Source organism: Myodes glareolus, chromosome 7, assembly GCF_982192425.1.
Source record: "Myodes glareolus chromosome 7, mMyoGla1.1, whole genome shotgun sequence".
NCBI classification, from domain to species: Eukaryota; Metazoa; Chordata; class Mammalia; order Rodentia; family Cricetidae; genus Myodes; species Myodes glareolus.
In genome coordinates, this window is record NC_142032.1 from 16,904,082 (window position 1) to 16,915,066 (window position 10,985).

At 44.9% G+C, this 10,985-nt stretch overlaps 1 long non-coding RNA gene across 1 annotated transcript; it reads right to left on the bottom strand.

The window, feature by feature from the left end:
- Window positions 1–245: 245 nt before the first annotated feature.
- Window positions 246–5,158, bottom strand: LOC148121304 (uncharacterized). The gene is made up of 3 exons (XR_015738244.1): window positions 4,859–5,158; window positions 1,082–1,167; window positions 246–619 (listed from the first exon to the last, which is right to left on the bottom strand). It is a non-coding gene; the product is annotated as an uncharacterized LOC148121304 (long non-coding RNA).
- Window positions 5,159–10,985: the final 5,827 nt, after the last annotated feature.

The window sequence follows — 10,985 nt, forward strand, 5'->3', positions numbered from 1 at the left end:
GGAGGAGGAGAGCAATCCAGTGAGAGGCCTAGGGTGCAGCCCAATGGAGAGTGCTTTCCTAGCCTGCAGAAAGACTCTGCTAATATCACACAAAGGAAAAAAGAAATCCAGTGAGGGAACATTTTGTACAAAGACAATACTGGGTGATTTCACAGATTTGAACCTGGAAATCCATTCCCGAGTCTTTCTTCTTACATTTATTAAGGAAAGGTCCCTAAAATAACAACTGCAGAACACTCTTTTTTTCAGCATTATTTATTTTTCACAGCATCCTTGACCAGAAGAAGTATTTAGTGGAGCTGGATGCAGTGGCTCACACCTGTAGATTATGCAGTGGCTCACACCTGTAGATTATGCAGTGGCTCACACCTGTAGATTATGCAGTGGCTCACACCTGTAGATTATGCAGTGGCTCACACCTGTAGATTATGCAGTGGCTCACACCTGTAGATTATGCAGTGGTTCACACCTGTAGATTATGCAGTGGCTCACACCTGTAGATTATGCAGTGGTTCACACCTGTAGATTATGCAGTGGTTCACACCTGTAGATTATGCAGTGGCTCACACCTGTAGATTATGCAGTGGCTCACACCTGTAGATTATGCAGTGGTTCACACCTGTAGAATATGCAGTGGCTCACACCTGTAGATTCAACTACTGGGGAGGCTGAAACAGAAGGACTTCTTGTGCCCAGGAGTTGGAGACCAACCAGGCAAATATAGCAAGATTCCATTAAAAAAAAATACAGAAATGTCTAATAGTTCCCTTAAATATTTAGGGCTGAACAACTTAAATTCTTTTTTTTTTTAGATTTATTTATTCATTATATATACAGTGTTCTGTAGGCCAGAAGAGGGCACCAGATCTTACTACAGATGGTTGTGAGCCACCATGTGGTTGCTGGGAATTGAACTCAGGACCTCTGAAACAGCAGGCAGTGCTCTTAGCCGCTGAGCTATCTCTCTAGCCCACAGCTTAAATTCTTATACGTGAATAACTCTGTAGCTGTTTGGAAAACTAAAGTACATAGACTGGGGACAAAAATGAGTGTTTTTATCCCTAGGTGTTCATACTCATACCTGTATATATGGTGGCCTGAGAGCAATCTCAAGTTTCATCCTCAGGAACGATATCCACCTTCGTTGAGACAGGGGCTCTGGCTAGTCTGAAATTCATCAGTAAAATTAGGCTGGCTGACCAATGGGTACCAGACATCCCTAACACCTGGCATTTTTACATGGAGTTCCAACTTGCATACAACTAAGTCATTCCTTAGCCTTTCAAATGAATATTTTAAAATACACTTTTGCAGGGTGTGGTGGTGCACACCTTTAGTCCCAGCACTTGGAAGGCAGAGGCAGGAGGAACTCTGAGTTTGAGCCAGTGTGGTCTACAAAGTGAGTTCCAGGGGCAGCCAGTGCTACACAGAAAAACCCTGTCTAAGAAAGAAAGAAAGAAGAGAGAGAGAGAGAGAGAGAGAGAGAGAGAGAGAGAGAGAGAGAGAGAAGGAAGAAAAGAAAGAAGAGAAAGAAAAGGGAAAAAGAATTATTATTTTTTAAAATCTGTATTGGTGTTTTGCCTATATGTGTAAGGGTGTCAGATCTAGAATTATAGACAGCTATAAGCTGCTATGTGAGTGCTGGCAATGGAACCCTGGTCCTCTAGAAAAGCAGTCACACTCTTGAGTGCTGAACCTTCTTTCCAGCCCTGAAATATATTCCTTCTTAATCCTCGCTGGGTAATATTCCTTCTTAATCCTCACTGGGTAAACGTTTCCTCAGAGAACTAAAATATTCCATCCTTCAGGAAGCTCTTTGAGTAGGAAGGTAAACAACTCAAAATAGCTTCAGGAAGTCCCGAAACTGACCAGATTCGCTAGGCCCCTCCCTGCCAGAGTAAGCAATAAAGGCTCAGAGTCCCTGAAAGTAACCTGAGCTGCAAAGAAGACTCTGAAAACAGAACAATTGCTTGAACGAAGCAGAAACCAGCCAAGCTTCCTAGAAGAGGTTTAGTCCAACGGAGGCACCTGGAGAGGATGCTCTCCAACCTGTGGAGCGGCCTGCAGGCTGTGCACTGTGCAGGTTCCCGGCTTTGGGAGCTGTCACCCATGTTGGGGTAGGCTTTGGTCATACAGCTGTCTTTGAGTCATTTCTGCTCCTGTAAAAAATTCCTCACCCATATTCCTGTAAGTCACCCCAATAAAACTCATGGTTCACCAAGTTGGACTTTGGTGTTCTCCGCTCTCTGGTCTGTCTAATCTGTTGTGGCCCTCTACCTGGGGTGAGTACACTGTTCTCCGGTCCGTCTGGTCTGTCGTGGCTCTCCATCGGGGGTGGGTACACATAATGAAATGACTGATGCTGTGTTGATGGCTGACTTTATGTTTAAAAGTTTAAAATTTATGTCCTTAAGAGAACTCTATAGCAAAGTTGGACTTTCAAATGTTAAGAGCTGCTGAGGGTTAATTTTGTAATTGCTTGGTCTTGTACAACTTAAACAAAACTGCTGTTTCTGTGGCTCAAGCTTGGTTTCTACTAGATGACCTCCTGCTTGCACAAAGACAAAATGTAACTTTGTGATCTTTGTCTTTAAAAGCCCCCAACTTTTAACTGGAGAGATGGTTCAGAGGTGAAGAGCTGCTCTTCCAGAGGTCCGGAGTTCAATTCCCAGCAACCACATAGTGACTCACAATGATCTATAATGAGGTCTGGTGCCCTCTTCTGGCCTGCAGGTATACATGCAGCAGAACACTGTGAACATGAAAAATAAATAAAACCTTTAAAAGAAAAAAAAAAAGCCCCCTACTTCTGTGACTGCCAACCATACTTAGGAATCCCAAGTCTGGGGTATAGGGCTGGAAGGGGACTCCCGCAGAGTAGGCCCTCTCCCAGACTCTGGATTAGGCGCAAACCACACCCAAACACCTGTTTTCACAGAGAGATCCTTTATTAAGCAGGGAGGAAAAGTTAAAGTGGCTGCTTTCTGACTTAGGCAGAAAACTGCAGCTAATGACCTTGTAGGTGTAATTTTTAAAAGAGGGGAGGTCTGTGTTAGAATGGGCGAGGATGTGGTGGTAACGGGGGGGGGGGTGAGGGAGAAGGGAGAAGGGAGAAAGGAAAAGAGAGCAGGGGTACTTGTTCCAGGGAGACAAAGGACTAACTCTGAAAGGAGGAGACAGACGTGCTCTATAGGCAAATGGCGTTTTATAAAGGCTAACATGGGAAACCCATGCTAGGATAAGGTATTTAATTTTAATTTGGTGTGTTAATTAGGTAACCCAAAGGGGGCTTCTGGTAGCTGCACTCCAATAGTTTGATAGCTGGACCTTGATAGTCAGCCTCAGGAGTTGTAAATAGACCTTGGGGGCTAGCATTAGGGAAGAACTCTGGCTTTTGCAAGGCAGAGAGAATGGGGGAGAAGGGCAAGGCCTGCCAGAGTCATGCTCACCGTCTCAGGCTGGCCGGAGTCACTTCAGAGATACAAACATTAAGTGGTAGAATGGGGGGGCTTTAGAGGGGATGAGAGAGAGGAGATGGGAGGTGGAGGGAAAACTAATCAGAACTGAAAATGTATGAAAAGCATTATGAAAACCCGCTCCTTTGTAAACTAATTTAAAAATATAATTAGCCAGGCAGTGGAGCTGCACGCCCTTAATCCCAGCACTCAGGGAAGCAGAGGCAGATGGATCTCTGTGAGTTTGAGGTTAGCCTGGTCTATAGAGTGAATTCCAGGACAGCCAGAGATACACAGAGAAACCCTGTCATGAAAAACCAAAATAAATAAATAAAATAAATAATAAAATTTAAAAATATAATTAAAGGTCTGGCAAAATGGTTCAGTCAGGTGGGTACTTACCATCAAGCCTGATAACTTGAGTTTTCTCCCCAGGCCCCCATGGCAGAGGGAGACAGGAAAGAATGCAGGAAAAGGAAGATGGTGAAATGGGTCAGCAGGTAAAGGCACTTGCTGCCAAGTTTGACAACCTGAGTTCAGCTCTGGGACCCACATGGTAGGAGAGAATCAACTCCTGAAAATTGTCCTCTGACCTCCACATACATGCCGTGGCATGCATACACATGTGCATGCACACACATAAAACATACATACATGTATATGTACATACTCGCACATGTACACAGACACACACACACACACACACACACACACACACATAGATCACCTTTAAAGGAATTTGAGTAGAAATTCCCTGAGTAAATAGATAAGGTGCTCCTAGAGTCATGGATTATAAAATGAAAATTTCTATGCCGGGTGTGGGGTACCTCCCTATCCGCATTGGTCAGGGAGATATCAGGTGCCCTCAAAACAACACAGGCTATTTCCACTGGTCTTGGTTGCCCACCATAACTAAATGGTAAGACCCTAATGCTGAAAACATCACACACTACGTGGTTACAGACTATACAGAACTTCAGTAGGGGTTCTGGAGAGCTGGCTCAGCAGTTAGGAGCCCCTGCTGCTCTTACAGAGGACCCAGATCCGATTCCCAGCCCCCACATGGCAGTCACTACTTTTACTCCAGTTCCAGGGGATCCAGTGCCCTCCTCCAGCTTCTGTGGGCACCAGGCACTCATGTGGTACATAAACATGCAGGCAAAGTACCCACTCACACAAAATAAAACAATAATGCTTTAAAAAAAAGAATTTAACTGGGCAATAATGATGTATGCCTTTAATCCCAGCACTTGGGAGACAAAAGTAGGAGGATCTCTGTGAGTTCGAGGTCAGCCTGCTCTACAAAATGAGTTCCAGGACAGACTGACTCCTAAGCTACACAGAGAAACCTTGTCTCAAAAAGCAAAAAAACAAGACAAAACAAAATTTAAGTAGGAGCTTACCTGGAAACTTTCTGCTGGCTAGCTTCTGTAGCACCAGATGGTGCTCTGTAGTCTGCTGGGGGAGAAAAGTCATGAATGATCTTACCCAGAGGTGGATCCTCCATGCCACGATATTGACCTGGCAGGCAAGACTTGCCCACTGGCGCAAAAGTGGCATGATTGCTATGGGGGCAACCAACCACTTTCTCCTTCTGAGGTCTGCTCCACAGGAAGGTACTCACACACACACTAAATTTTTTTTTAAAAAATGACAAACACTGAAGTAATATGATGAACGACAAACCCTTATCCATTGCTGGTGGCGTTTAAATTGGTGCAGCTACTATGAAAATCAGTTTTAGGAGATTCCAAAAAAATAAATAAATAAATAAAAACAAACCTCTGAAAATATAGCAACCATAGAGCCAAGTAATACCACTGCAAGTATATACCCAAAGAACACTTTTTAACATAATTTTTATTGATTCTTTGGGAATTTCACATCATGTACCCCAATCTCACTCATTTCCAAGTCCCTCCAAACTAATCCATCACCCTTGTAGTGTCTCCCCGAGGTAAACTAAAAAATAAATAATAAAAAGTTAAAAATTAAAACACAATTAAGAATACTACAACAATAAGAATAAGAATAAGAAAAACAACAACAAACTGAAACAAATCAAAAAGATAAACAACAAAAAAGCGCTTAGCTCCTCCATCTTTCCTGCCTGTCCATCGCCTCTTTGTTCATCGCAGCGGCACTGGGAGCTGCTATGCATCATGCAACATCCCCCTTGTCCAAACAGCTTTACTTGCACATGTCCACTGTAATGTGTTGTTGGTCAGGTTTAAGGCCTCCGGCTTCTGGTATATCATCAATACTGGACCCTCATCAAAACTCCTCTCAGATATCCTGCTGTTACCCCTAGTTATGGAGGTCCTGTGGCTATGGTTCCACAGGACCAGTCCTCTTATGTCATAGATGGGGTAGATGTTGGGAAGTGCCAACTCAAAGCGCTGGCTGTGTGTCTGGGTGGTAACTGAGACACACGGGAGCAACCCACTTTGGATGAGCGGCGGAGCCAGCTCTCCCACACCTGGGTTCAACTCTTGATCCACATTGGGCCCCTGTGCCAAAGAGCTCTTAAGGTCTACCACATATATTTGCACATATATGGCTACGGATGCACTGATTATGATAGCAAGGAAATGGAACCAGTCGAAACATCCATCAATACATGAATGAATGAAGAAAAATATGGTACACATATCTTATTCAGTCATAAAGAAAAATAAAGTCATGAAATTTGCAGTAAAATGGATAGATGTAAAAATAACTATAAGTCAAGTAACCCAGACTCAGAACGACAAATACAATTTACCTATCTTTCATAATCAGATCCCATATTTTTATTTTTATCCATGTGTATATATATTCACAGTGACACATACAAACATGAATAAATACATCTTTTCTTTTTTAATTAAAAACCTAAGGGTCAGGTGGTAGTGGTGCATGCCTTTAATCACAGCACTCAGGAGGCCGGCAGATTTCTGTGAGTTTAAGGCCAGCCTGGTCTACAAAGCAAGTTCCGGGTCAGCCAGGACTATACAGAGAAACCCTGTCACAACAACAACAATAACAAACAAACAAACAAACAAAAATGACAATTGTGACAGCAAGCCCTGTGCAAATTCAAGTAATACCAAATCCCAGTAGGGAGAGAGAGGAGAACAGAAAGTCCCATCCTAACTAAGAAGCTACTGGCATCTGATGGTTGCTGGGAGATGGAGAGTCAGTTAAGTTTTAACTTCAGTAAGTCAAACATGCTCCAGCAGAAGGCCACACATCCAAGAATATATTGCTAGCATAAACTGGACATGGTGGATGCACAAAGTTGGGTGGTAGGGAAGGGGATGAATATGATGAAAACACATTAGATGAAATCCTCAACTAATAAGAAAAAAAAACCAATCTTAAACAACAACAACAAAAAAAAAAAAAAAAAAAAAAAAAAAACCAGACTTCTAAAAGGGGTGAACAGACCCGGGGAGAGAATCGGCAGCCGGGATAGGCATGTGCAGCAGGACAGAGCAGATCTGGAGAATAAGTCAGAAAGCAATGTTTCCAGGATTTCTCTGATAGCACAATTACACAACGGCAAGTTCCCATTTCAGTGAACTCTGGGGCACTGGAAAGCAAGCCCATGAAAACAAGCCTTTGTATCACACCAAGGCTCAAGCAGCCCTCCTCCGGCCACTCTGTAGGAACTGGACAACACGGTGAACGCCTCTCCTTTCAAGCATGTTGTAAGCCAAAGCGCCTTGGAGCCCACCCCAAGAAAACGCAGTTGTAGAGAGAGAAAGTAGTTAGTTCCAGGAAACTGCCAACGAGACAGGTAAGGCTGTGTGGAGGGAAGCCATAAACAAAACACTCACCGCCCCCACCCCACCCCCCCACCCCCGCACCTTATCCTGCACTCGGATTCTAAAGATACATAAGGAGAGCTGAATTTATCCCTTACTGACTGTCTCATCTAGCATGAGCTTCATGTTGTCCAGAGGACTTTTCAAACAACACTGTCCCCCAAGATTCTGACATGCTTTCTGAAGGGAGATGCTGCCCCATCCTGAAATCAGGATGAGGATGCGAACCATGGTTTTTCTTGTGAACCTCTCCCCTCCCGAGACAGGGCTTCTCTGTGAAACAGTCCTAGCTGTCCTGAAGAACTATCTCTTGTAGACCAGGCTGGCCTCAGACTCACAGAGATCCGCCTGTCTCTGCCTCCCAAGTGCTGGGATTAAAGGCGTGCACCGCCACCGCCTGGCGAGTGGCATTCTTTTAGGCTCACTGAGGTGTGAACTAGACTGAGAACCACGGTATTCGCGACCACACCTAGGATCAACATGCAGGTAAGGTTTAAGAGTGCTTTTGGATTACACATTCACTTATTCATAAAAAACAATGGATTTCGTTTGCTTGGTGGCACATGCCTATAATCCCAGCATTCGGAAAGTAGAGGCGGCAGGAAGATCGGGAACTCAAGGCCAAGGTCATCCTTGGCTACTTATTTGGAAAAAAAAAAAAAAGACTGGCATCAAGCCTGACGGTCGCTTGCACGTTGTTGCCAGTTTAACAAAGGGGATGCAGGTAGGTGTCTGGATGCCTGTCTGGTACGGGAAGTATCTTGTAGGTGGAAAAGCGGCTATTCTGTTCTCTACGAGGTCAATTTCCACTCCTCAAGGGGAAACGGGCACTGGGATGCTAGTTTCGATGGTGAAGGGAGGCGGCCACGGGGAACAAGAACCTACAGCGAGCCCGGGCTGCCGAAGATCTCGCGTGATTCTTCGAAAACCTAGGGATTTCCGCGCAGGAAGTCAGAGGGCGGGCTCAGTGTGGCTTTAGGATTTCGAAACTACAGAGGAAGGAGGGGATTTGGCGGATTGAGCGTTCCAGAATCAAGAGCAAAGGAGGAAGCAGGATGAGGGCTCTGACAGGAAAGGGGCCTGGAATGCTAAAGCCAACCGTTGCCAGGGAAACGGAGGTGGGAGGAGCCGATCTTAACTTTAGAGTGGAGTGACGGGCGCTGGCGTCATCAGGGACGATAGAGTTTCTGGTCAGGCTGCGTACTGGAGGCGTGACTTCCCTATGACTGATAGGTCTCGAGAGCGGAACGTGAAGCTGGCTGGCCTAATTTGCTCTTACCCTTAGGTCAGGGGTCCTGATGGAGTACTGCCCTCCTCCCCCCAGCCCTACCTCCACCTCCTTTGTATGCTCATCTCTCAAGAAAACTGCAATCATGTGGGAGAATGTACCCAGCTAGCATTTGTCCTGATTGAGCTTGTGATAGGCCCTGTTGCTAACCCCACAGCATTTGAGAAACACTGAAATTAGTAGGAAAAGACAGGAAAGTACACCCTCCCTAGATGACCTGTCAATCTTGGACGAGGCACTGTCTGCAGTGTACAGACAGTTCTGCTATAAAACATTCTTACAAATTTTATCTTGCACAGATTGCTTCTCTCCTCCCAAATGAATTCAATTCACCCTGCATGGATTCACCAATAAAAGTTCAAGGCCTCTTTTGAAGGCAATGCCGAAAAGCCAAAGCTTAGCTGATAAAAGAAGCTACAACTGTCCTGGGGCTTTGGGCATGATTGGCAGGATGGAATGAAATTGAAACTGGTCCCCCAAGGATTCCAAATTTAATCAAGAATGAAGTTATTTACTTATGTGCAAGTTATAAAACTCAAGTTTGGAAACTCATTAGTGGCTGACTTTTTGTTTTATTTTTGATAGCATACCAAAGACTGAACCTGGGCTGTGCACGTTAGGCAAGTACTCCATCACCGAACTATACCCGGGCTTTTAATTTTTTACTTCCAGACAATGTCTTACAGAGTGACCACTGGCAGCTTTAGTTAAAGGTTTGTGGATAGTTGTGGACAGTTGATTTTGCTAGTCTGTAAATAAACTGGGCCCAGGAGATACTCCTGAATGTCAAGGGAACCAGGTATAGCAGCTGTCAGGTAAAAGGAAGCACAATGGTTGGGAGTCACAGCTCAGCGGGAGTCCTGCTATCAGTTTTCTCCAGTTTTGTTTGAGACATGGCTTCTGTAGCCCTGACTATACTGGAATTCGCTCTGTAGACCAGACTGGCTCCAAACTGCCACTGCCTCTTAAGTACTGAGATTAAAGGTGTGCACCACCATGCCTAGCATCTTGTTGCTATTTTTGTTATTTGAAACAGGGTCTCATGTAGTCTAGGATGGCCTCAAGCTTGCTATGTAGTCGAGGAGGACCTTAATTATCAGTCCTAGCCAGGTATGGTGATGAATGTTTTTAAAATCCCAGCATGTGGGAGACAGAGGCAAGCAGATCTCTGTGAGTTCAAGATCAGCCTGGTCCTATACCATCTAGGGCTACATAATGTCTCAGAAAAGAAAAACATCCTCATCCTCCTGCCTCAACTCCCAAATGCGAGGATTACAGGAATGCGACCCCATGACCACTGACTTGCAACTTTCTTAATGTCTCTAAACCCATGCCTTTTTTTCCCCTGGTTTTTCGAGAGAGGGAACTCATGTCTTTTGTAGGGAAAGTATCATATGCCCATCTTACAGGTTTCAGAGATCAAAAGATGAATGACTAAAGGCACTTGGCTTCACTGAGCCTGGCACCACATGGCAGGACTCAGGGCACAGGAGCTGCTGTCAACACTCTTGCTTACCCAGGACAAGGGACCCAGGCTCACTTGCTGTGGGGTCATCTAGCCCTAAAAATTTCACCCAACCACTTATTAAAAGCTGAAAGGGGGAGATGGGGATGGGGAGCTGTTTCTTTGCAGGGAATGGGGGTATGGATTTTTAAGATAGGTTTATCCGTGTTTATTCCTTATATCTAACAAAGCTAAGACTCCAGGAAAGAAAGCAATAGTAAATGGCTCTTCCTCACCAAATACAGGTACGAGTTTCCTCCTCATCTTCTGCAGGGTAGGAAAATGTGTCATAAAAGTAAGGAGGCCACCGACATGGCTCGCTGGATAAAGGCACTTTCTACCAAGCCTTACAACCTGACCCAATTGTAGAAAGAAAGAAATGATTCCTGAAAGTCAAGTCCTCTGACACGCACACGCACACGCACATGCACGCATGTATACACGTACATGCAGACTGAAGAACTGGGTCATGAATGGGAAGAAATAACTTTCAGAGGCTCCTGCCAGGTCAGTTTCCATGGTGAACTGGTAAGGACAGAAGATGTGCTGGTTCCCTGACAGCTTGGTTCCCTTCACTTTGGTGAAGCAGGCAGCTGTTGGCCTCCTCTCCCTTCTCTGAAGATTTCCTAGAGACCAGAGGTCACCATCCCATGCCAAATTCCTCAAAGAAACTAAGACGTCAAGAGCTTGGGTTCATAAATATGTGAGCAGCCCTCTCAGTGAAGAAAGTAAAGATAAACGTCCATCTTCGAGAGAATAGGTGCCAGCCAGAGGACCCATTTTGTAAGCTCAGAGAGCCCTCTGCTGGGAGATAAGGCTCCGTACAGGGAGGAGTTTGGGGGAAGGGAAGATAAAGCTGAAGAAAGGTAGGAGAATCTCCTGAACTCTTCCCTAGACACTTGGGACGTGAAACAAGTACAGGTCAAAAC